The 26,023-nt window shown below is 38.1% G+C and overlaps 1 protein-coding gene and 18 non-coding genes across 19 annotated transcripts in view; 18 read left to right on the forward strand and 1 right to left on the reverse strand.

The window, feature by feature from the left end:
* Positions 1–26,023, reverse strand: part of doc2d (double C2-like domains, delta) — an 85,714-nt gene that overhangs the window by 44,727 nt on the left and 14,964 nt on the right. The window lies entirely within an intron of this gene.
* Positions 7,851–7,924, forward strand: trnat-cgu. The gene has a single exon. It is a non-coding gene; the product is annotated as a tRNA-Thr (tRNA).
* On the forward strand, positions 8,061–8,134 carry trnat-cgu. Its single transcript has one exon. It is a non-coding gene; the product is annotated as a tRNA-Thr (tRNA).
* Positions 9,601–9,674, forward strand: trnat-cgu. Its single transcript has one exon. It is a non-coding gene; the product is annotated as a tRNA-Thr (tRNA).
* trnat-cgu lies at positions 9,811–9,884 on the forward strand. Its single transcript has one exon. It is a non-coding gene; the product is annotated as a tRNA-Thr (tRNA).
* trnat-ugu lies at positions 11,557–11,630 on the forward strand. The gene has a single exon. It is a non-coding gene; the product is annotated as a tRNA-Thr (tRNA).
* trnar-ccu lies at positions 11,768–11,841 on the forward strand. Its single transcript has one exon. It is a non-coding gene; the product is annotated as a tRNA-Arg (tRNA).
* trnat-cgu lies at positions 11,979–12,052 on the forward strand. Its single transcript has one exon. It is a non-coding gene; the product is annotated as a tRNA-Thr (tRNA).
* Positions 14,995–15,068, forward strand: trnat-cgu. The gene has a single exon. It is a non-coding gene; the product is annotated as a tRNA-Thr (tRNA).
* Positions 15,202–15,275, forward strand: trnat-cgu. Its single transcript has one exon. It is a non-coding gene; the product is annotated as a tRNA-Thr (tRNA).
* trnat-cgu lies at positions 15,414–15,487 on the forward strand. Its single transcript has one exon. It is a non-coding gene; the product is annotated as a tRNA-Thr (tRNA).
* trnat-agu lies at positions 16,950–17,023 on the forward strand. Its single transcript has one exon. It is a non-coding gene; the product is annotated as a tRNA-Thr (tRNA).
* On the forward strand, positions 17,161–17,234 carry trnat-cgu. Its single transcript has one exon. It is a non-coding gene; the product is annotated as a tRNA-Thr (tRNA).
* On the forward strand, positions 18,372–18,445 carry trnat-agu. Its single transcript has one exon. It is a non-coding gene; the product is annotated as a tRNA-Thr (tRNA).
* On the forward strand, positions 18,793–18,866 carry trnat-cgu. Its single transcript has one exon. It is a non-coding gene; the product is annotated as a tRNA-Thr (tRNA).
* trnat-cgu lies at positions 20,537–20,610 on the forward strand. The gene has a single exon. It is a non-coding gene; the product is annotated as a tRNA-Thr (tRNA).
* trnai-aau lies at positions 22,075–22,148 on the forward strand. The gene has a single exon. It is a non-coding gene; the product is annotated as a tRNA-Ile (tRNA).
* trnat-cgu lies at positions 23,100–23,173 on the forward strand. Its single transcript has one exon. It is a non-coding gene; the product is annotated as a tRNA-Thr (tRNA).
* trnam-cau lies at positions 23,310–23,383 on the forward strand. The gene has a single exon. It is a non-coding gene; the product is annotated as a tRNA-Met (tRNA).

The following is a 26,023-nucleotide window of genomic DNA, read 5'->3' on the forward strand; positions in this document are numbered from 1 at the left end:
TACATCAACACTTTTACTCACACAATGACACACGCATCCCTCCAAATCACACTTACGCTAATCCAATCTCAGACACGCCAACAGTCTCTTCACTCGCTTCGCTTACACATACGTCACTCATGAGTGCAAATTTGCTTTGATAGCAGCCTTTTCTTTGTTAAATGTGTAAATCTTCCATAAATTGTAGATGCTGTTTTTTCACTTATCAACTGAAGAGAAAACAGACTTAGAAAAAGAGTTCCTACATTTTACAAGGCTGCACAGTCTTCTAGATGGTAGGTAGCAATCTTTGTTGTGACTGTCTCTGGCCTTGTAAAATGTAAATTCTATGCAGTCTAACCAACCAATAGACAGAAACTGTCCACTTTAAGATCACCTCCCCCTTATTTACATAATGATACATGCAAAATACATACAAAAATGGAAAAAAGGTCAAACATGAATAAATAGGTTGGAAGAGATAAAAAGAGTGAAACAATAGAAAAACTGAAACAGATAAAGGCCTACACGGGAATATGTAAGTATAAAAACAAGTTAAAAATTATAATGATACTAAATAAATAAAGTAATTATGTAAAGGTGAATAAATAAAAGCAGCAAAAGAAAATATATTTACATAATTATTTTTTATCTTATAATTTAATTACTGCTTACATTTATTTATTGCTGAAAACATGTCCTATGTGTTCAGCGCGTTAGCTCATATAAGAAAAACAATTAAACCAGTGAGTGATACAAAGATCTTTGCAGTGAACATGCTACAAAACCAAGTAGCAACACCAGCCCAACAAAGTAATGTGACTCACAGTATCTAAATTCATTAGATATTATCCAGATCCTCTCTGTCCTCCTCAGTACTATCTGAGAGGGGATAATCCCTGTAAAAATACCCTAAATCTAAAGCCATAAAACACCCAGCTGCAGGGTGCCCAGCACTGAGACCCCCTAATGGGTCACAAAGCACAAAGGACCACATTCCATTGATTTCCTCACATTCAAAATCTAAATATAGTGAGGAAAATAAGTATTTGAACACCATGCTATTTTGCAATTTCTCCCACTTAGGAATCAAGGGGAGGTGTAAAGTTGTCATCGTAGGTGCATGTCCACTGTGAGAAACATAATCTGTTTAAAAAAAATCCAGATATCACAATGATGATACAGCTGCAAATAAGTATTTGGACACCTGAGAAAGCCAATGTTAATATTTGGTAGTAGCCTTTGTTTGCATTTGGAATGGTTAAACTTTTTCCTGTAGTTTTGCACACACTGGACAGGAGGGATTTTGGCCCACTCCTCCACACAGATCTCCTCTAGATCACTCAGGTTTCTGGGCTGTCAGAAATACAGAGTTTGAGCTCCCTCCATAGACTCTGGTGCTTCCGGTCATTGCCATGTTGGAAGACCCAGCCTCGAACCATCTATGTATATATATATATATATATATATATATATATATATATATATATATATATATATATATATATATATATATATATATATATATATATATATATATATATATATACATATATATATATATTCAAAGACTGAGCTTGTTAAAATGTAATAAAGGTTTGAATACACATTTTTTTTCCATCTAGAAGTATATCAAGTTGTAGTTTTACTCCTCACTCCCCCGAGCCAAGGGCAGTAATGTTTATTATGAAACTCAAAACAATTGGACACAGAAATATTGAGGAAAGCAATTTAGAAGCCTCGCACTGGCATAACCCACACATAGTTAAACATCTAGCTCTCTTGGTATCACACAGTCTGCAATTGATGATAGTTTTGCTGAGAAACCGTGAGTCACGAAAGCTTTTAAAGATGAGTTCATCCCCATGGCTGTCCTCTAAGGCATGCATTAATGCTTGACTCAACATTTTTTGTTGCCCAAAAGGTTTAGAACCAAAGACTGAGCTCGTTAAAATGAAATATAGGTTTGAAGTATCCATGTAATTTCTTTTTAGATGATCTGAAGTTCACCTAAAGGCAGAGAAGGTACAGTAACTCTGAGCATCTGAGGAAATCTAAGTAAATTCTCTCTGGTTTGGGGCAGATTTGATGGATTGGCTATAAAAAAGGGGCCTCTGTGAGAAGTGCAGTGTAAGAAATACATACATTTTCATTTTCTAAATCTGAGCATAACTTTAAAAATTTTGTTAAAATATGGCGACTTTTGCAAGAGATCTGCATGATCTCTGAGTTCCTTCAGATGCGTTTAAACAATTATGATTTGAAAGCAGACTACCACAATGAATAATTCATCAAGATGATGCAGTGCATCCACTTCATAGGACTTTTCACTCAAGACTAGAGCACCTCAGGCAGTCTTTCTGCGCCAATTAAAGGATTAGCCGCTACGAAGCCAAGCGTGAATAAGCGATAGAAGACATTAGTTATTGGTTTACTCAGCTGCTTCATTCTTAATAACAAAATGGACCTCCAGTGGCTCTTAGAGATAAAGTAGGCTCACACAGACCCAAAGTCTTTGAATGCAGATTAGAAAGAAAGGTTGGCTGTGAGTACTTTGATTTTTTTTTCTTGTACTCCCATCCTTTTCAGAACTGTCTACTATTAACTTGTTCCTCTTTGTATTCTGCTTTGGCATGATGCCTTTATATAACCAGTCTACATTCAAATAGAAGAAATAAATTAACAAATGTTTAATCTCCCCTTTTCATTGCTTCATATGCTACGTTGCTTTCATTGCTAATTGAGGATTTAATTTGGAAATTAGTTAAATGTTAAAAAAAAAAGATTTTTAGCTTTTGTCGCAGCTTTTATTTAAAGACAAGATATAATATCAAGTTAGTATTCGATTTCAGGTAAAGTTCTTTACTTCTTGAAATCTTCTTGAAATTCTGCATTTGGCTGCAGGTTTCAAAGTAATCTGCATTCCTGCGGCTTCATCTGCACGGGACACCCCTAAGCAAAGGACAAAATGGACAGCTACGTCCAAGCCTGGCTTCATCCGGAGTAGGCCTAATGTTTATTCAACTATAGAAGATGTGATAGGACAGATAATACTGCCCATTATGCTGTGAGGTGTCCCAGTGTTTTCCTTGAAAAACAAAGTATTTTAATATACTTTGTTTTCATGTTTAAAACCAGGTTATGCCTTGTTTTTAAGTGCAATTGGGTTATTATTTGACAGAGAGAACCACATATTAAACACAAATGTTTGAAGTTTCTTCCTCTATTTCTGCCTATAATATTGAGTTCTTCTTTTTCTTGCACGGCACTTTGAGTTATAAACTGTTCAAACATAATTTTGATTAGTGCAGCATAGCATTAGTGAAAAGCTATATATAAAAAATATCATTTAATGAAAATAACAAGAAAGGAGACTGCAAAAAATACTTTTATATTAACATCATTTTAATTTTGAATCAATTATTATAAAGTCTTCACTCGACACCACCTGTGTGTGGTTAGTTTTCCTTCTCTGTTTTAGCTTCTCTGCAATGCTAATTGTTTTCTCACACTGCATAAAATAAAGAGTTTTGTCTTTAAGAACGTCAGGTGATCCACTGCCTGTTATTTATCCACATTTACATAATGATGACCAGGTTTTTCCCTAAATAAAAGCCTGCATTTAGGAGGAATACAGATAGACTCTATTTGCTCACTGCAACCCTCTCGGGAGCAAATCAGCCCCGGTGTTCGGTTTCAGAATTAGAGGTTCATGTAAACTAGGGTTTGCCAACTTTTAGCATCAGCAAATGGCTTTGTGCCTGATCCAAAGGAGAGGATTGGATGAGGGCCAACATTTGTTTTGCTGTGACAGGGAGCAAATCTATAGTATATCATGCAAAAAACTGTTGGCAATGATAAATGGATGACTGATGGCTTTTGGAGAATGAAGGTCTTTTCTGTTAACTTTCACTCCTTTAAGTTGTTTTTATCCTAATCTCATCAATATTTTATTTTGACACTATGTGTTACACAGCCTGCTTGAATCCCCTCTGGATCAACACAATCCAGACCCAAATGGAATACCACATTAATTACTTTTTAACACTCTGATGCACACAGTAACTGCAAAGTGGTTGTTGTGGTCAAACAAGTTTGGACTGATTTGGTTTGTCAGAGTTGGAGTTTTACAGTTAAATCTGCTGAGTAGAAGCAATAACCATCTGGAGCATTCATCAGTTTCTATTTATTATTAGATTACTTGTATTTTTCATAGCAAAGCAACTGTCGTGGTCTTGCCGCTGATGGTTGGCTTTTTCATTTGCTCCTGCTCACCTTTGTAATTGGCCCGGCAGCTGATTAACGGCAATAGTTTCCACCTTGGTTCCTAAGCTATTTATGTTGTTTGCCAAAAAGTACCCATCAGCTGACAGACCGTTGTGCGAGGACGTCTGCTGTCTATGCATGTCATTAACCACTTCTGTCTTACCCTGAACTGTATAGGGGCGATCCGGATCAGTGCTTCTGAACTCAGTGTGCGATTCACTGCCAACTGCAGCTCTCTGCGATCCGTCTGATCAAGCCATGGTGGTTTATGTGATCCTGCTGTTAGCGAGCAGGGTGAAGTTATGGGGAATGTCGGAGTCGCAGAGTAACTCCTCTCTCTGTGAATCCTATAAGGACTTTTCATAGGAGCTAGTCTGCGTTTTTAGCCTCGTTCTACCCAGCAGAGATGCTTCAAGGGGTTATTGATTCTAAAGCAGGTGAGTAAATCTGTGTCAGAGTACATTATAGATTCTCTCCTGTTATGTAGTCCGTGGAATGAGGAAAATATGGTGGACAACTTCATCACTGGACTCAGCAAGAGGATTAAGGATAAGCTTTCCACCCATGATTATCCTTCTTCTCTGAGGGAGCTGGAGGAGTTAGCATCCTGGATTGACCTTTGCCTTCAGGAGCAACGCAAGGAGAGGGGTCCTGACATTCACCACTCCTCCTTCTCTTCGGCTTCAGAGGTTCACAGAACGACAGTGGAACCCCCCTCGCTCATCGTGTCAAGAACCTATGCACCTGGGACATGCACGTCTCTTCAAGGAGAAGGATTGTCACTTCAGGCTTCACCCCTGCTTCTACTACGGTGGAGAAGTACATCTTTCAACCCACTACCCAGTAAAAGATCAGGCTCAGTAAAAAGAGGGAAGATCCTGCTGAGCAGAGCCAGAATATCTGCCTCCACAGAATTTCCTCTCCCTGTGACTTAGCCTGTTTGTTCACTTAGCTATAGTTTGTCAGCCTTTCTGGATTATGGGACAGAATCGGAGTTCATGGATGGGGACCTGGCCAGAAAACTCGGCATCAAGCTACTTCCCTCACCAGACTTTGACTAAGTATTAGCCTTAGATGGACATCCGCTTAACCAGTCATCTCTTTTGACAAAACCTGCACTGCAAAAACGATCTAGAAATAAGTAAATATTTCTTAAATTAAGTGTATTTATCCTTATTTTAAGTAGGTAAATGAGATAGTTTGCCAGTGGAATGAGTATTTTTACTCTTAAAATAAGATAATTAGATAAAATGCACTTGAAATAAGATAATGCAATAACGTTTTCTTATTTCAAATGTAAATTGTCTTGTTCCATTGGCAAAATGTCTCTTTTACCTCCTAAATTCAAGAACAAATGCACTTATTTAAAGAAAAAATTACTTATCTAGATTTCCATTTTCTCCAGTGTGTAGAGCTGGTGCTGTGTGGTAACCATGTTGAATGGTTAGCTTTTATGGTAGCTGATTCACCTCAGGTTCCTGTAATTTTAGGCTCTACCTGGCAAACTAAGCACTAACTAAGCACAACCCTAAACTGGCAAAGGGTGGAAGTGACTGTAAATTCTGTGGTCTCTGCTTTTTATCTGGATCTTTCTAGGGTCCCAATAAGGGCAAGGCCACAGCCCTACCTCCTCATAGATCTTTTGATTGTGGGATTGACATTCTGCCTGGCACCTCACCTCCTAGGGGGAGGTTAAACTCCTTGTCACCTGAATCCCATGCTATGGAGAAGTACATCTCAGAGTCACTCAGATCAGGCATTATCCGCCCATCCTCCTCTCCTGCTTGTGCAGGCATTTTCTTTGTTAGTAAGAAGCATGGATTCCTCAGGCCTTGCATTGATTACAGTGTTCTTAAGAACCTCATTGGGAAATATCATCAAGCCTTCATGTTTCTGAGTTGGTCCATCTCAGCCATCTACAATTAACCAACTAACAACTAACTACAACTGTTTGTTCATATTTCGGCACACTCAAACTTATCAACGCTAATTTCTTTAACCTGCTTTTTCCCAAATGCGATAGATCCACAAAATGTCACGTGTAAAGTGCACTGTACTTTGGGAACTCAAACACTTGAATTGTAGCTGATATCTCATCTGCCAGTCTGCGCTTGTTCTCTGGATCTTGCCTTTAGAGCAGCTGCTATTGGTACATACCTTGAACTTTTCTCTCATTTCCAGTGTAGCCCTGGACCAGTGCTTCTGTATCCATTTTTATGTAAGTGCTCTGTCTTTTCCAAAATTGAGTCGGTCGTGGCAGATCTTATTAACCCTGAGCATCCTTCTGGCTCAGATCATGCAAAAACAATACCAGCAAATGATTTTGGCTTTGCAGTTTCTTTAAAGATGAATACTTTATGAAATTCTTTGAAATTTGATTCAACTAAGTGTTGAGTACGTCTGGTAGCAATGTATTTTTTTCTAATATTTTTTTCTAACTTTTCTCAGCCATCTACAATTAACCAACTAACAACTAACTACAACTGTTTGTTCATATTGTGGCACACTCAAACTTATCAATGCTAATTTCTTTAACCTGCTTTTTCCCAAATTCGACAGAGCCACAAAATGTCACGTGTAAAGTGCACTGTACTTTGGGAACTCAAACACTTGAATTGTAGCTGATATCTCATCTGCCAGTCTGCGCTTGTTCTCTGGATTGTGCCTTTAGAGCAGCTGCTATTGGTACATACCTTGAACTTTTCTCTCATTTCCAGTGTAGCCCTGGACCAGTGCTTCTGTATCCATTTTTATGTAAGTGCTCTGTCTTTTCCAAAATTGAGTCGGTCGTGGCAGATCTTATTAACCCTGAGCATCCTTCTGGCTCAGATCATGCAAAAACAATACCAGCAAATGATTTTGGCTTTGCAGTTTCTTTAAAGATGAATACTTTATGAAATTCTTTGAAATTTGATTCAACTAAGTGTTGAGTACGTCTGGTAGCAATGTATTTTTTTCTAATATTTTTTTCTAACTTTTCTCAGCCATCTACAATTAACCAACTAACAACTAACTACAACTGTTTGTTCATATTGTGGCACACTCAAACTTATCAATGCTAATTTCTTTAACCTGCTTTTTCCCAAATGCGACAGAGCCACAAAATGTCACATGTAAAGTGCACTGTACTTTGGGAACTCAAACACTTGAATTGTAAAAAAAAAAAAAAAAATCAGTTTCTTTAAAGATGAATACCTTATGAAATTCTTTGAAATTTGATTCAACAAACTGTTGAGTACGGCTGGTAGCAATGTATTTTTGTCTCATATTGCTGAGCTAACTTTTCATAGGTAAACAACTAAAGACATATAGTTTTGTGATGCTTTGGCTCGGTATAGACCTGAGCTGTGGCTGGGTCATTAAAGTACATTTCTTTAAAAGAATGACAAGGCAAAATGGTCACTATATAAGACAGTTATGTCAGGATGCATAAGCATCTGACTGTTAAAGGTAACAGATCGTATCTAAAAATGCATCTGTGCCTCATAGCAGAAAATATCAATTTGACCTCTAGCATTGTTACTGTTTCATGCTTTTGTGCACAAGACATTTCCAAGTGTCTTGTGTGAATTTGATGAGGGGTCAGCACACTGTTTGCAAGTTTAGGTGCTGTGGCTTAGTTGGTCAAAGGTCCTGTCTCGTAAACAGGAGATCCTGGGTTCAAATCCCAGCAGTGCCTCCCTTTTTGTTATGTAAATCTGGCTGACAAGTTTACTAACCATCAACTTTTTTGCCTTCTTTTATTGCTTTGCTTTTTTTGGTCCTAAAACGCAATTTTTTTTGCTTCTAAAACATTTCTCTTTCTATATGCAAAAGGCACTGTTGCTTAGTTGGTCAAAGTACCTGTCTCGTAAACAGGAGATCCTGGGTTCAAATCCCAGCGCTGCCTTCCCTTTTGTCATGTAAATTTGGCTGACAAGTTTACCAAGCATCAAAATTGTCTTTCATCTTTTTTCACTAAACCACTTTTTTTCACTTCAAAAACATTTCGATTTCTATGTGCAAATGGTGCTGTTGCATAGTTGGTCAAAGTTCCTGTCTTGTAAACAGGAGATCCCGGGTTAAAATTCCAGCAATGCCTTTTAACTAAGCATCCACACTTTGCTTGCCATGGGTTCAGTCTTCTTGCAAAACATCTTCGAGAACTTCATTGAGAAATATCATCTAGCCTTCATGTTTCTGAGTTGGTCCCTCTCAGCTATCTACAACTAACCAACTAACAACTAAATACAACTGTTTGATCATATTGTGGCACACTCAAACTTATCAATGCTAATTTCCTTAACCTGCTTTTTCCCAGATGTGATAGATCCACAAAATGTCACATGTAAAGTGCACTGTACTTTGGGAACTCAAACACTGGAATTGAAGCTGATATCTCATCTGCCAGTCTGCGCTTGTTCCCTGGATCGGGACTTTAAAGCAGCTGCTATTGGTACATACCTTGAACTTTTCTCTCATTTCCAGTGTAGCCCTGGACCAGTGCTTCTGTATCCATTTTTATGTAAGTGCTCTGTCTTTTCCAAAATTGAGTCGGTCGTGGCAGATCTTATTAACCCTGAGCATCCTTCTGGCTCAGATCATGCAAAAACAATACCAGCAAATGATTTTGGCTTTGCAGTTTCTTTAAAGATGAATACTTTATGAAATTCTTTGAAATTTGATTCAACTAAGTGTTGAGTACGTCTGGTAGCAATGTATTTTTTTCTAATATTTTTTTCTAACTTTTCTCAGCCATCTACAATTAACCAACTAACAACTAACTACAACTGTTTGTTCATATTGTGGCACACTCAAACTTATCAATGCTAATTTCTTTAACCTGCTTTTTCCCAAATGCGACAGAGCCACAAAATGTCACATGTAAAGTGCACTGTACTTTGGGAACTCAAACACTTGAATTGTAAAAAAAAAAAAAAAAATCAGTTTCTTTAAAGATGAATACCTTATGAAATTCTTTGAAATTTGATTCAACAAACTGTTGAGTACGGCTGGTAGCAATGTATTTTTGTCTCATATTGCTGAGCTAACTTTTCATAGGTAAACAACTAAAGACATATAGTTTTGTGATGCTTTGGCTCGGTATAGACCTGAGCTGTGGCTGGGTCATTAAAGTACATTTCTTTAAAAGAATGACAAGGCAAAATGGTCACTATATAAGACAGTTATGTCAGGATGCATAAGCATCTGACTGTTAAAGGTAACAGATCGTATCTAAAAATGCATCTGTGCCTCATAGCAGAAAATATCAATTTGACCTCTAGCATTGTTACTGTTTCATGCTTTTGTGCACAAGACATTTCCAAGTGTCTTGTGTGAATTTGATGAGGGGTCAGCACACTGTTTGCAAGTTTAGGTGCTGTGGCTTAGTTGGTCAAAGGTCCTGTCTCGTAAACAGGAGATCCTGGGTTCAAATCCCAGCAGTGCCTCCCTTTTTGTTATGTAAATCTGGCTGACAAGTTTACTAACCATCAACTTTTTTGCCTTCTTTTATTGCTTTGCTTTTTTTGGTCCTAAAACGCAATTTTTTTTGCTTCTAAAACATTTCTCTTTCTATATGCAAAAGGCACTGTTGCTTAGTTGGTCAAAGTACCTGTCTCGTAAACAGGAGATCCTGGGTTCAAATCCCAGCGCTGCCTTCCCTTTTGTCATGTAAATTTGGCTGACAAGTTTACCAAGCATCAAAATTGTCTTTCATCTTTTTTCACTAAACCACTTTTTTTCACTTCAAAAACATTTCGATTTCTATGTGCAAATGGTGCTGTTGCATAGTTGGTCAAAGTTCCTGTCTTGTAAACAGGAGATCCCGGGTTAAAATTCCAGCAATGCCTTTTAACTAAGCATCCACACTTTGCTTGCCATGGGTTCAGTCTTCTTGCAAAACATCTTCGAGAACTTCATGGAGAAATATCATCTAGCCTTCATGTTTCTGAGTTGGTCCCTCTCAGCTATCTACAACTAACCAACTAACAACTAAATACAACTGTTTGATCATATTGTGGCACACTCAAACTTATCAATGCTAATTTCCTTAACCTGCTTTTTCCCAGATGTGATAGATCCACAAAATGTCACATGTAAAGTGCACTGTACTTTGGGAACTCAAACACTTGAATTGAAGCTGATATCTCATCTGCCAGTCTGCGCTTGTTCCCTGGATCGGGACTTTAAAGCAGCTGCTATTGGTACATACCTTGAACTTTTCTCTCATTTCCAGTGTAGCCCTGGACCAGTGATTCTGTATCCATTTTTATGTAAGTGCTGTTTCTGTTCCAACATCGAGTTGGTCGTGGCAGATCTTATTAACCCTAAGCATCCTACTGGCTCAGATCATGCAAAAACACTACCAGCAAATGATTTTGGCTTTGCAGTTTCTTTAAAGATGATTACCTTATGAAATTCTTTGAAATTTGAATTAACTAACTGTTGAGTACATCTGGTAGCAATGTATTTTTTTCTAATATTTTTTTCTAACTTTTTTCAGCCATCTACAACTAACCAACTAACAACTAACTACAACTGTTTGTTCATATTGTGGCACACTCAAACTTATCAATACTGATTTCTTTGCTCTGCTTTTTTCTCAAAAGGTGACACAGCCACAACATGTCACGTGTAAAGTGCACTGTACTTTGGGAACTCAAACACTTGAATTGTAAAAAAAAAAATCAGTTTCTTTAAAGATGAATACCTTATGAAATTCTTTTAAATTTGATTCAACTAACTGTTGAGTATGGCCGGTAGCAATGTATTTTTGTCTCATATTGCTGAGCTAACTTTTCATAGGTAAACAACTAAAGACATATAGTTTTGTGATGCTTTGGCTCGGTATCGACCTGAGCTGTGGCTGGGTCATTAAAGTACATTTCTTTAAAAGAATGACAAGGCAAAATGGTCACTATATAAGACAGTTATGTCAGGATGCATAAGCATCTGACTGTTAAAGGGAACAGATCGTATCTAAAAATGCATCTGTACCTCATAGCGGAAAATATCAATTTGACCTCTAGCATTGTTACTACTTCATGCTTTTGAGCAAAAGACATTTCCAAGTGTCTTCTGTGAATTTCATGAGGGGTCAGCACACAGTTTGCAAGTTTAGGCGCTGTTGCTTAGTTGGTTAAAGTACCTGTTTAGTAAGCAAGAGATCCTGGGTTCAAATCCTGGCAGTGCCTGCCCCTTCATCATGTAAATCTGGCTGACAAGTTTACTAACAATCAACTTTTTTGCCTTCTTTTATTGCTATGCTTTTTTTTGGTCCTAAAACGCAATTTTTTTTGGCTCTAAAACATTTCTATTTCTATGTCAAATGGCACTGTTGCTTAGTTGGTCAAAGTGCCTGTCTTGTAAACAGGAGATCCTGGGTTCAAATCCCAGCAGTGCCTTCCCTTTTGTCATGTAAATCTGGCTGACAAGTTTACTAACCATCAACTTTTTTGCCTTCTATTATTGCTATGCTTTTTTTTGGTCCTAAAACGGAATTTTTTTTGGCTCTAAAACATTTCTATTTCTATATGCAAATGGAACTGTTGCTTAGTTGGTCAAAGTGCCTGTCTCCTAAACAGGAGATCCTGGGTTCAAATCCCAGCAGTGCCTTCCCTATTGTCATGTAAATCTGGCTGACAAGTTTACCAACCATGAACTTTTTTGCCTTCTTTTATTGCTTTGCTTTTTTTGGGTCCTAAAATGCAATTTTTTTTGCTTCTAAAACATTTCTATTTCTATATGCAAAAGGCACTGTTGCTTAGTTGGTCAAAGTGCCTGTCTCGTAAACAGGAGATCCTGGGTTCAAATCCCAGCAGTGCCTTCCCTTTTGTCATGTAAATCTGGCTGACAAGTTTACCAAGCATCAAAATTGTCTTTCATCTTTTTTCGCTAAACCACTTTTTTCACTTCAAAAACATTTCGATTTCTATGTGCAAATGGTGCTGTTGCATAGTTGGTCAAAGTGCCTGTCTTGTAAACAGGAGATCCCGGGTTAAAATTCCAGCAGTGCCTTTTAACTAAGCATCCACACTTTGCTTGTCATGGGTTCAGTCTTCTTGCAAAATATCTTCGAGAACTTCATGGAGAAATATCATTTAGCCTTCATGTTTCTGAGTTGGTCCCCCTCAGCTATCTACAACTAACCAACTAACAATTAAATACAACTGTTTGATCATATTGTGGCACACTCAAACTTATCAATGCTAATTTCCTTAACCTGCTTTTTCCCAAATGCGATAGATCCACAAAATGTCACGTGTAAAGTGCACTGTACTTTGGGAACTCAAACACTTGAATTGAAGCTGATATCTCATCTGCCAGTCTGCGCTTGTTCAATGGATCGGGACTTTAAAGCCGCTGCTATTGGTACATACCTTGAACTTTTCTCTCATTTCCAGTGTAGCCCTGGACCAGTGATTCTGTATCCATTTTTATGTAAGTGCTGTTTCTGTTCCAACATCGAGTCGGTCGTGGCAGATCTTATTAACCCTAAGCATCCTACTGGCTCAGATCATGCAAAAACACTACCAGCAAATGATTTTGGCTTTGCAGTTTCTTTAAAGATGAATACCTTATGAAATTCTTTGAAATTTGAATTAACTAACTGTTGAGTACATCTGGTAGCAATGTATTTTTTTCTAATATTTTTTTCTAACTTTTTTCAGCCATCTACGACTAACCAACTAACAACTAACTACAGCTGTTTGTTCATATTGTGGCACACTCAAACTTATCAATACTGATATCTTTGCCCTGCTTTTTTCTCAAAAGGCGACACGGCCACAAAATGTCACGTGTAAAGTGAACTGTACTTTGGGAACTCAAACACTTGAATTGTAAAAAAAAAATCAGTTTCTTTAAAGATGAATACCTTAGGCCCGCGGTTCTCAAAGTGTGTGGCACGACCCACTGGTGGGGAATTGAGACGTGACAGGTGGGGCGCGCCAAGTTCCGGTGTGTGTGTGTGTGTGTGTGTGTGTGTGACTATAAATGTAGAATGTGTGAGAGCAAACTGTCCTTATAGCTGTATGTTTCCGCTTTTTAGACCAATCAAACCCACAAAGTAATCATTAATAGCCTACATGCAGTCTAATTAAAAGAACATTAGATATGAGAAAAATTTCACCTGGAACTGAAGTGCCAAAATAATGATTGACGTGACGTCGGCATATTATTTGTAACGGAATAAACTTTCGCACCCCAGTGTTGCCAACTCAGCGACTTTGTCGCTATATTTTAGACCCCTCCAGTGACTCTTTTTAAAAAAAGGGACTAGCGACAAATTAGCGACTTTTGGAGACTCTTACGTGAAAGCATGTATCGTTCCTTTTCTCGTCCTCCAGCGGCAGGTGCTGCCGTGGGGCGCCTCCGTCCCAACCCCGTTCTCCCCCGCTATCGCAGGAGTCCCTCTCAGCGCTGCAGAGACACAGCATGTTTACCCTCAGCGTCCAGACTGCAAATAAAGCGCACATGCGCCGGGATTGACGGCGCAGGTTGATCATAAATAACTGAATTTGAAATATTTTATCTTAAATAAATAGGACCAGTTTATTGAAATTACGTCTGACTCCACCCTGAGGCTCAGGTTTAATGCTCAGACTCATAGTGAATTCTGGTTTGGAGTGGAGAGGGAGTATCCACTCATCGGGCAGAGCGCTGTGTGCATTCTTCTTCCCTTTGCCACATCATATCTCTGTGAGATGGGCTTTTCAACTGTTGCTTCACTGAAAACAAAACACAGATCTCAGCTGAACATTGAGCATGACTTGAGAGTGGCAGTATCAAGCCTGCAACCCCGTTTTGAGAAACTGTGCAATGCAAAACAGGCTCATTGCAGCCACTAATGCAGGGATAAATAGACCTGTATTGCCAGATGGATTTCACTTCTTTTCTTTTATTAACAGATTGCAGAGTGGCACTTTAATTTTTTCTATCTTTGAGCTTGATACAAATTTTGACACAGCTGCATTTTTATTTTCTTTATTTTTGAGCTTGCTGTTATTTGATGTAGATAGTTTGAATTTAGATACTACTTGTTACTTCAATAAAATTGGAAAATTTTAAGATTGTTGCATATTGGGGACAGGCGGGGCTTGAAAATTCCCCCTTGTCCAAAGTGGGGAATGACAGAAAAAGTTTGAGAACCACTGCCTTAGGCAATTCTTTGAAATTTGATTCAACTAACTGTTGAGTATGGCTGGTAGCAATGTATTTTTGTCTCATATTGCTGAGCTAACTTTTCATAGGTAAGCAACTCAAGACATATAGTTTTGTGATGCTTTGGCTCGGTATCGACCTGAGCTGTGGCGGGGTCATTAAAGTACATTTCTTTAAAAGAATGACATGGCAAAATTATCACTATATAAGACAGTTATGTCAGGATGCATAAGCATCTGACTGTTAAAGGGAACAGATCGTATCTAAAAATGCATCTGTACCTCATAGCGGAAAATATCAATTTGACCTCTAGCATTGTTACTACTTCATGCTTTTGAGCACAAGACATTTCCAAGTGTCTTGTGTGAATTTCATGAGGGGTCAGCACACAGTTTACAAGTTTAGGCGCTGTTGCTTAGTTGGTCAAAGTGCCTGTCTAGTAAGCAAGAGATCCTGGGTTCAAATCCCGGCAGTGCCTGCCCCTTCATCATGTAAATCTGGCTGACAAGTTTACTAACAATCAACTTCTTTTATTGCTATGCTTTTTTTTGGTCCTAAAACGCAATTTTTTTTGGCTCTAAAACATTTCTATTTCTATGTGCAAAAGGTACTGTTGATTAGTTGGTCAAAGTGCCTGTCTCGTAAACAGGAGATCCTGGGTTCAAATCCCAGCAGTGCCTTATTGTCATGTAAATCTGGTTGACAAGTTTACTAACCATCAACTTTTTTGCCTTCTTTTATTGCTATGCTTTTTTTTGTTCCTAAAACGGATTTTTTTTTGGCTCTAAAACATTTCTATTTCTATATGCAAATGGCACTGTTGCTTAGTTGGTCACAGTGCCTGTCTCGTAAACAGGAGATCCTGGGTTCAAATCCCAGCAGTGCCTTCCCTTTTGTCATGTAAATCTGGCTGACAAGTTTACCAACCATGAACTTTTTTGCCTTCTTTTATTGCTTTGCTTTTTTTGGGTCCTAAAACGCATTTTTTTTTTGCTTCTAAAACATTTCTATTTCTATATGCAAAAGGCACTGTTGCTTAGTTGGTCAAAGTGCCTGTCTCGTAAACAGGAGATCCTGGGTTCAAATCCCAGCAGTGCCTTCCCTTTTGTCATGTAAATCTGGCTGACAAGTTTACCAAGCATCAAAATTGTCTTTCATCTTTTTTCGCTAAACCACTTTTTTTCACTTCAAAAACATTTCGATTTCTATGTGCAAATGGTGCTGTTGCATAGTTGGTCAAAGTGCCTGTCTTGTAAACAGGAGATCCCAGGTTAAAATTCCAGCAGTGCCTTTTAACTAAGCATCCACACTTTGCTTGTCATGGGTTCAGTCTTCTTGCAAAACATCTTTGAGAACTTCATAGAGAAATATCATCTAGCCTTCATGTTTCTGAGTTGGTCCCTCTCATCTATCTACAACTAACCAACTAACAACTAAATACAACTGTTTGATCATATTGTGGCACACTCAAACTTATCAATGCTAATTTCCTTAACCTGCTTTTTCCCAAATGCGATAGATCCACAAAATGTCACGTGTAAAGTGCACTGTACTTTGGGAACTCAAACACTTGAATTGTAGCTGATATCTCATCTGCCAGTCTGCGCTTGTTCTCTGGATCTTGCCTTTAGAGCAGCTGCTATTGGTACATACCTTGAACTTTTCTCTCATTTCCAGTGTAGCCCTGGACCAGTGCTTCTGTATCCATTTTTATGTAAGTGCTCTGTCTTTTCCAAAATTGAGTCGGTCGTGGCAGATCTTATTAACCCTGAGCATCCTTCTGGCTCAGATCATGCAAAAACACTACCAGCAAATGATTTTGGCTTTGCAGTTTCTTTAAAGATAAATACCTTATGAAATTCTTTGAAATTTGAATTAACTAACTGTTGAGTACGTCTGGTAGCAATGTATTTTTTTCTAATATTTTTTTCTAACTTTTTTCAGCCATCTACAACCAACCAACTAACAACTAACTACAACTGTTTGTTCATATTGTGGCACACTCAAACTTATCAATACTGATTTCTTTGCCCTGCTTTTTTCTCAAAAGGTGACACAGCCACAAAATGTCACGTGTAAAGTGAACTGTACTTTGGGAACTCAAACACTTGAATTGTAAAAAAAAAAATCAGTTTCTTTAAAGATGAATACCTTAGGAAATTCTTTTAAATTTGATTCAACTAACTGTTGAGTATGGCTGGTAGCAATGTATTTTTGTCTCATATTGCTGAGCTAACTTTTCATAGGTAAACAACTAAAGACATATAGTTTTGTGATGCTTTGGCTCGGTATCGACCTGAGCTGTGGCGGGGTCATTTAGGTACATTTCTTTAAAAGAATGACAAGGCAAAATGGTCACTATATAAGACAGTTATGTCAGGATGCATAAGCATCTGACTGTTAAAGGGAACAGATCGTATCTAAAAATGCATCTGTACCTCATAGCGGAAAATATCAATTTGACCTCTAGCATTGTTACTACTTCATGCTTTTGAGCACAAGACATTTCCAAGTGTCTTGTGTGAATTTCATGAGGGGTCAGCACACAGTTTGCAGGTTTAGGCGCTGTTGCTTAGTTGGTCAAAGTGCCTGTCTAGTAAACAGGAGATCCTGGGTTCAAATCCCAGCAGTGCCTGCCCCTTCATCATGTAAATCTGGTTGACAAGTTTACTGACCATCAACTTTCTTGCCTTCTTTTATTGCTATGCTTCTTTTTGGTCCTAAAACGGAATTTTTTTTGGCTCTAAAACATTTCTATTTCTATATGCAAATGGCACTGTTGCTTAGTTGGTCAAGGTGCCTGTCTCGTAAACAGGAGATCCTGGGTTCAAATCCCAGCAGTGCCTTCCCTTTTGTCATGTAAATCTGGCTGACAAGTTTACCAACCATTAACTTTTTTGCCTTCTTTTATTGCTTTGCTTTTTTTTGATCCTAAAACGCAATTTTTTTTTTGCTTCTAAAACATTTCAATTTCTATATGCAAAAGGTACTGTTGATTAGTTGGTCAAAGTGCCTTTCTCGTAAACAGGAGATCCTGGGTTCAAATCCCAGCAGTGCCTTCACTTTTGTCATGTAAATCTGGCTGACAAGCTTACCAAGCATCAAAATTGTCTTTCATCTTTTTTCGCTAAACCACTTTTTTTCACTTCAAAAACATTTTGATTTCTATGTGCAAATGGTGCTGTTGCATAGTTGGTCAAAGTGCCTGTCTTGTAAAAAGGAGATCCCGGGTTAAAATTCCAGCAGTGCCTTTTAACTAAGCATCCACACTTTGCTTGTCATGGGTTCAGTCTTCTTGCAAAACATCTTTGAGAACTTCATGGAGAAATATCATCTAGCCTTCATGTTTCTGAGTTGGTCCCTCTCAGCTATCTACAACTAATCAACTAACAACTAAATACAACTGTTTGATCATATTGTGGCACACTCAAACTTATCAATGCTAATTTCCTTAACCTGCTTTTTCCCAAATGCGATAGATCCACAAAATGTCACGTGTAAAGTGCACTGTACTTTGGGAACTCAAACACTTGAATTGTAAAAAAAAAAATCAGTTTCTTTAAAGATGAATACCTTAGGAAATTCTTTTAAATTTGATTCAACTAACTGTTGAGTATGGCTGGTAGCAATGTATTTTTGTCTCATATTGCTGAGCTAACTTTTCATAGGTAAACAACTAAAGACATATAGTTTTGTGATGCTTTGGCTCGGTATCGACCTGAGCTGTGGCGGGGTCATTTAAGTACATTTCTTTGAAAGAATGACAAGGCAAAATTATCACTATATAAGACAGTTATGTCAGGATGCATAAGCATCTGACTGTTAAAGGGAACAGATCGTATCTAAAAATGCATCTGTACCTCATAGCGGAAAATATCAATTTGACCTCTAGCATTGTTACTACTTCATGCTTTTGAGCACAAGACATTTCCAAGTGTCTTGTGTGAATTTCATGAGGGGTCAGCACACAGTTTGCAGGTTTAGGCGCTGTTGCTTAGTTGGTCAAAGTGCCTGTCTAGTAAACAGGAGATCCTGGGTTCAAATCCCAGCAGTGCCTGCCCCTTCATCATGTAAATCTGGTTGACAAGTTTACTGACCATCAACTTTTTTGCCTTCTTTTATTGCTATGCTTCTTTTTGGTCCTAAAACGGAATTTTTTTTGGCTCTAAAACATTTCTATTTCTATACGCAAACGGCACTGTTGCTTAGTTGGTCAAGGTGCCTGTCTCGTAAAAAGGAGATCCCGGGTTCAAATCCCAGCAGTGCTTTCCCTTTTGTCATGTAAATCTGGCTGACAAGTTTACCAACCATTAACTTTTTTGCCTTCTTTTATTGCTTTGCTTTTTTTGGTCCTAAAACGCAATTTTTTTTGCTTCTAAAACATTTCAATTTCTATATGCAAAAGGTACTGTTGATTAGTTGGTCAAAGTGCCTGTCTCGTAAACAGGAGATCCTGGGTTCAAATCCCAGCAGTGCCTTCCCTTTTGTCATGTAAATCTGGCTGACAAGTTTACTAAGCATCAAAATTGTTGGCATCTTTTTTCGCTAAACCATTTTTTTTTACTTCAAAAACATTTTGATTTCTATGTGCAAATGGTGTTGTTGCATAGTTGGACAAAATGCCTGTCTTGTAAACAGGAGATCCCGGGTTAAAATTCCAGCAGTGCCTTTTAACTAAGCATCCACACTTTGCTTGTCATGGGTTCAGTCTTCTTGCAAAACATCTTCAAGAACTTCATGGAGAAATATCATCTAGCCTTCATGTTTCTGAGTTGGTCCCTCTCAGCTATCTACAACTAACCAACTAACAACTAAATACAACTATTTGTTCATATTGTGGCACACTCAAACTTATCAATGCTAATTTCCTTAACCTGCTTTTTCCCAAATGCGATAGATCCACAAAATGTCACGTGTAAAGTGCACTGTACTTTGGGAACTCAAACACTTGAATTGAAGCTGATATCTCATCTGCCAGTCTGCGCTTGTTCCCTGGATCGGGACATTAAAGCAGCTGCTATTGGTACATACATTGAACTTTTCTCTCATTTCCAGTGTAGCCCTGGACCAGTGATTCTGTATGCATTTTTATGTAAGTGCTGTGTCTGTTCCAACATCAAGTCAGTCGTGGCAGATCTTATTAACCCTGAGCATCCTTCTGGCTCAGATCATGCAAAAACACTACCAGCAAATGATTTTGGCTTTGCAGTTTCTTTAAAGATGATTACCTTATGAAATTCTTTGAAATTTGAATTAACTAACTGTTAAGTACATCTTGTAGCAATGTATTTTTTCTAATATTTTTTTCTAACCATTCTCAGCCATCTACAACTAACCAACTAACAACTAACTACAACTGTTTGTTCATATTGTGGCACACTCAAACTTATCAATACTGATTTCTTTGCCCTGCTTTTTTCTCAAAAGGCGACACAGCCACAAAATGTCACGTGTAAAGTGCACTGTACTTTGGGAACTCAAACACTTGAACTGTAAAAAAAAAATCAGTTTCTTTAAAGATGAATACCTTAGGAAATTCTTTGAAATTTGATTCAACTAACTGTTGAGTATGGCTGGTAGCAATGTATTTTTGTCTCATATTGCTGAGCTAACTTTTCATAGGTAAACAACTAAAGACATATAGTTTTGTGATGCTTTGGCTTGGTATCGACCTGAGCTGTGGCGGGTTCATTAAAGTACATTTCTTTAAAAGAATGACAAGGCAAAATGGTCACTATATAAGACAGTTATGTCAGGATGCATAAGCATCTGACTGTTAAAGGGAACAGATCGCATCTAAAAATGCATCTGTACCTCATAGCGGAAAATATCAATTTGACCTCTAGCATTGTTACTACTTCATGCTTTTGAGCACAAGACATTTCCAAGTGTCTTGTGTGAATTTCATGAGGGGTCAGCACACAGTTTGCAAGTTTAGGCGCTGTTGCTTAGTTGGTCAAAGTGCCTGTCTAGTAAACAGGAGATCCTGGGTTAAAATCCCAGCAGTGCCTGCCCCTTCATCATGTAAATCTGGTTGACAAGTTTACTAACCATCAACTTTTTTGCCTTCTTTTATTGCTATGCTTGTTTTTGGTCCTAAAACGCAATTTTTTTTGGCTCTAAAACATTTCTATTTCTATATGCAAATGGCACTGTTGCTTAGTTGGTCAAAGTGTATGTCTCGTAAACAGGAGATCCTGGGTTCAAATCCCAGCAGTGCCTTCCCTTTTGTCATGTAAATCTGGCTGACAAGTTTACTAAGCATCAAAATTGTTGGCATCTTTTTTCGCTAAACCATTTTTTTTTACTTCAAAAACATTTTGATTTCTATGTGCAAATGGTGTTGTTGCATAGTTGGACAAAGTTCCTGTCTTGTAAACAGGAGATCCCGGGTTAAAATTCCAGCAGTGCCTTTTAACTAAGCATCCACACTTTGCTTGTCATGGGTTCAGTCTTCTTGCAAAACATCTTCAAGAACTTCATGGAGAAATATCATCTAGCCTTCATGTTTCTGAGTTGGTCCCTCTCAGCTATCTACAACTAACCAACTAACAACTAAATACAACTGTCTGTTCATATTGTGGCACACTCAAACTTATCAATGCTAATTTCCTTAACCTGCTTTTTCCCAAATGCGATAGATCCACAAAATGTCACGTGTAAAGTGCACTGTACTTTGGGAACTCAAACACTTGAATTGAAGCTGATATCTCATCTGCCAGTCTGCGCTTGTTCCCTGGATCGGGACATTAAAGCAGCTGCTATTGGTACATACCTTGAACTTTTCTCTCATTTCCAGTGTAGCCCTGGACCAGTGATTCTGTATGCATTTTTATGTAAGTGCTGTGTCTGTTCCAACATCAAGTCGGTCGTGGCAGATCTTATTAACCCTGAGCATCCTTCTGGCTCAGATCATGCAAAAACACTACCAGCAAATGATTTTGGCTTTGCAGTTTCTTTAAAGATGATTACCTTATGAAATTCTTTGAAATTTGAATTAACTAACTGTTAAGTACATCTTGTAGCAATGTATTTTTTTCTAATATTTTTTTCTAACCATTCTCAGCGATCTACAACTAACCAACTAACAACTAACTACAACTGTTTGTTCATATTGTGGCACACTCAAACTTATCAATACTGATTTCTTTGCCCTGCTTTTTTCTCAAAAGGCGACACAGCCACAAAATGTCACGTGTAATGTGAACTGTACTTTGGGAACTCAAACACTTGAATTGTAAAAAAAAAAAAAATCAGTTTCTTTAAAGATGAATACCTTATGAAATTCTTTGAAATTTGATTCAACTAACTGTTGAGTATGGCTGGTAGCAATGTATTTTTGTCTCATATTGCTGAGCTAACTTTTCATAGGTAAACAACTAAAGAAATATAGTTTTGTGATGCTTTGGCTCGGTATCGACCTGAGCTGTGGCGGGGTCATTAAAGTACATTTCTTTAAAAGAATGACAAGGCAAAATGGTCACTATATAAGACAGTTATGTCAGGATACATAAGCATCTGACTGTTAAAGGGAACAGATCGTATCTAAAAATGCATCTGCACCTCATAGCGGAAAATATCAATTTGACCTCTAGCATTGTTACTACTTCATGCTTTTGAGCAAAAGACATTTCCAAGTGTCTTGTTTGAATTTCATTAGGGGTCAGCACACAGTTTGCAAGTTTAGGCTCTGTGGCTTAGTTGGTCAAAGTGCCTGTCTAATAAACAAGAGATCCTGGCTTCAAATCCCAGCAGTGCCTGCCCCTTTGTCAGGTAAATCTGGCTGACAAGGTTACTAACCATCAAATGTTTTGCCTTCTTTTATTGCTATGCTTTTTTTTTGGTCTTAAAACGCATTTTTTTTTTTTGCTTCTAAAAACATTTCTATTGCTATGTGCAAATGGTGCTGTTGCATAGTTGGTCAAAGTGCCTGTCTTGTAAACAGGAGATCCCGGGTTAAAATTCCAGCAGTACCTTTTAACTAAGCATCCACACTTTGCTTGTCATGGGTTCAGTCTTCTTGCAAAACATCTTCAAGAACTTCATGGAGAAATATCATCTAGCCTTCATGTTTCTGAGTTGGTCCCTCAGCTACAGTATCTACAACTAACCAACTAACAACTAAATGCAACTGTTTGTTCATATTGTGGCACACTCAAACTTATCAATGCTAATTTCCTTAACCTGCTCTTTCCCAAATGCGATAGATCCACAAAATGTCACGTGTAAAGTGCACTGTACTTTGGGAACTCAAACACTTGAATTGTAAAAAAAAAAATCAGTTTCTTTAAAGATGAATACCTTATGAAATTCTTTGAAATTTGATTCAACTAACTGTTGAGTACGGCTGGTAGCAATGTATTTTTGTCTCATATTGCTGAGCTAACTTTTCATAGGTAAACAACTAAAGAAATATAGTTTTGTGATGCTTTGGCTCGGTATCGACCTGAGCTGTGGCTGGGTCATTAAAGTACATTTCTTTAAAAGAATGACAAGGCAAAATGGTCACTATATAAGACAGTTATGTCAGGATGCATAAGCATCTGACTGTTAAAGGTAACAGATCGTATCTAAAAATGCATCTGTGCCTTGTAGCAGAAAATATCAATTTGACCTCTAGCATTGTTACTGTTTCATGCTTTTGTGCACAAGACATTTCCAAGTGTCTTGTGTGAATTTGATGAGGGGTCAGCACACTGTTTGCAAGTTTAGGTGCTGTGGCTTAGTTGGTCAAAGTGCCTGTCTCGTAAACAGGAGATCCTGGGTTCAAATCCCAGCAGTGCCTCCCTTTTTGTTATGTAAATCTGGCTGACAAGTTTACTAACCATCAACTTTTTTGCCTTCTTTTATTGCTTTGCTTTTTTTGGTCCTAAAATGCAATTTTTTTTGCTTCTAAAACATTTCTCTTTCTATATGCAAAAGGCACTGTTGCTTAGTTGGTCAAAGTACCTGTCTCATAAACAGGAGATCCTGGGTTCAAATCCCAGCGCTGCCTTCCCTTTTGTCATGTAAATCTGGCTGACAAGTTTACCAAGCATCAAAATTGTCTTTCATCTTTTTTCGCTAAACCACTTTTTTTCACTTCAAAAACATTTAGATTTCTATATGCAAATGGTGCTGTTGCATAGTTGGTCAAAGTGCCTGTCTTGTAAACAGGAGATCCCGGGTTAAAATTCCAGCAGTGTCTTTAAAGTAAGCATCCACACTTTGCTTGTCATGATGTTCAGTCTTCTTGCAAAACATCTTTAAGAACGATCGACCTTTCAGACACATAGATGGGTATGGGGTACAGCAGTCTCACTCAAATGGGTGGACCCCTTCGTCCGTTCCAATTTGCTTGTTTTCAAAACTAAAACCTGCCTTTGTGGGGCTACTGTATAAAACCTTGAACTCAATGCAATTCCTGAAATTTAGAATTGAAAAAGCTTCCTGGATGGAAAGCGAAACGTCATCATAAATTCTTTTTGGTATGACTATGACCTGAATGACTGATAACCTTCACCAGCATTAAAAGTAAAGCATGGTAAATTTTTTTTTTAATCCATCATAATAGGAAAAATCATAACATAATAGGACTGTATTATGTTAAGGATGCCGCAGAGCTTACAAAAATAAATTCCACCTCACTCGTGTTGGATCCCCTGCACCGATGTTGAAAGATAGTTTCCCTGAGTGAATTTGCTCCTCCTCTAAATTCATAGCTTGATTATCATGATAATCAGAACCATCAGAAAAATCTTCTTCTAATTTCTATGAATCAGCAAATTTCTAACCTAATCATTAAGCTGACCAAAACACAACTTTAACCCTTTATTTCATTCATATAATGTACTAAATCTTGAGTAATTTGAAGACATATTTTCATAAAAACTCTTATAACCAGCTGCACATAGTGCTCAGATAGCAGACTAAACGGCTTTGCAGATGTTTGATGTAAAGCTGTGGCTAGAGATATTTAAACTGCTGTTTTATAGTGTATCTAACCATAATCATACACCAAGAGGTTAAACATTTTGGTAACTAAAGAATAATGCATCTGTTAGAATCTGAGTTTGACCAACTTTGGATTTGAATGTGATAGACCACCAGAATAAGGTTTAGGAGTCACAAGTACATGAGTTTGTAAAACCCTTGAGGCTGGCCAACAAAATGACTGGGCTGAGTCTGGCTGTGCACTGTGCACACAGAGATCAAAGAGCTTTCCCCATCTTTGCTGTGACCTGCAGAGTTGTATCCTCTGGGACACAGCCTAGAGAGTAAACATCACTCAGGGGAACCCTTTTAGTATCTAATTTCCCAAGTCGTTTCCCGTGATGTGGTGAGCTCACACTTCATTCACAGGCCAAACTATCGGGGCGGCACACATTCTCTTCTTTCTTCGAGTCTATTGCCTGATTTCTCTTTTCTCTTGGGTGTTAGTGAGCATGTCATTCACCCCAGATCACCCTCTTTTTAAATGTCCTCATTCATTCAAGTTTTTGAAGTCTTTTTTGGGTAAGCTCCCCTTTGATAGCATCCCTTCTTAACCCAGACGACTGAAATCTCTTTTCTTTTCAGTTTTTATATAACTCCAGTATTTAAATCATTACACGATTCTGCTATTTTCCATCATCTTGTTCTCTCTACTTTAATTCTCTGTTATTACTTATCTGTAACTTAAGTTCCACCTCTACTGAATCATTGTTGATCTTGCTGACCGTTTCTGTGTCCATCGTCATCTTTTACTACAACTATTTATAATTTTGGTGACTTGGAGCCCTCCCATGTTGGTGTGTGGCTGCAGGCCGTGTCCTTGAGCAGGGGTTCGGAGGGTTTCTTCTCATCTGAAGGGAATATCTTGCTGTGATTGAGGAGAAAAATGTTTTTTTTTTTTTCCTAATGTGTACAGCCCAAGGACATGTGTGGTTTGCGTGTGGGTTTTAGGGGTGTGAGGAGGAGGGGTCACAAATGTTCTTTCCTGGCAGTGATTGCCCTTGACATACACACAGAAGGCTAGGCAAACACCTGACTGCCTGCATTTGGATTCAGATGAGATCTATGTGTGTGTGTGTGTGTGTCCATGCCTATGCACTTCAGCGTCGTCTTTCCTCAGGACAAACATCCAACCCTGTTATAAATGGGCTTGGTAAACTGACACTGATTACATTTAGTACAAAGAAGATGCATGCCTCTATGCCTACATCAGTGTACCAATGCATGATGAGAGGAGTGCCTTAAAGTTTTTTTGCGCTAAAATGGCTACCTTTGACCTGAATCCCTCTACATTGACAGAGCTGTTGGAAGTTGACAGAACAGCCAACATCTGAGCAGCTGTGCTGCAAAATGTCTATGCAAATTGAACCTTCACATCTTTGAAAGGTGACATTTTGTCTATCTCTTTCTGCGAAATAGCTCAATAATCTAAATCATGGACGTCAACACTCTTGCAACAGATCATCAGATCATCTCAATACAAGGGGCAGAGTTTGAATCAGTCGAACTAAGACGTGAACTGTAATGCCATAAGCCAAGGTAATAATTTTAAACATTAAGTTCCGATGTTTAAGCTGGTTATCTTTGAACACTGGTAGAGGAATATGCAGTTCTGCTCTGTTTTACTGTCCTCTCTAAACTGCTGCGAATCCACCTCTCACAC

The sequence above is a fragment of the Cyprinodon tularosa genome, unplaced genomic scaffold (genome assembly GCF_016077235.1).
Source record: "Cyprinodon tularosa strain WSP-4 unplaced genomic scaffold, ASM1607723v1 ctg993, whole genome shotgun sequence".
Lineage (NCBI taxonomy): Eukaryota > Metazoa > Chordata > Actinopteri > Cyprinodontiformes > Cyprinodontidae > Cyprinodon > Cyprinodon tularosa.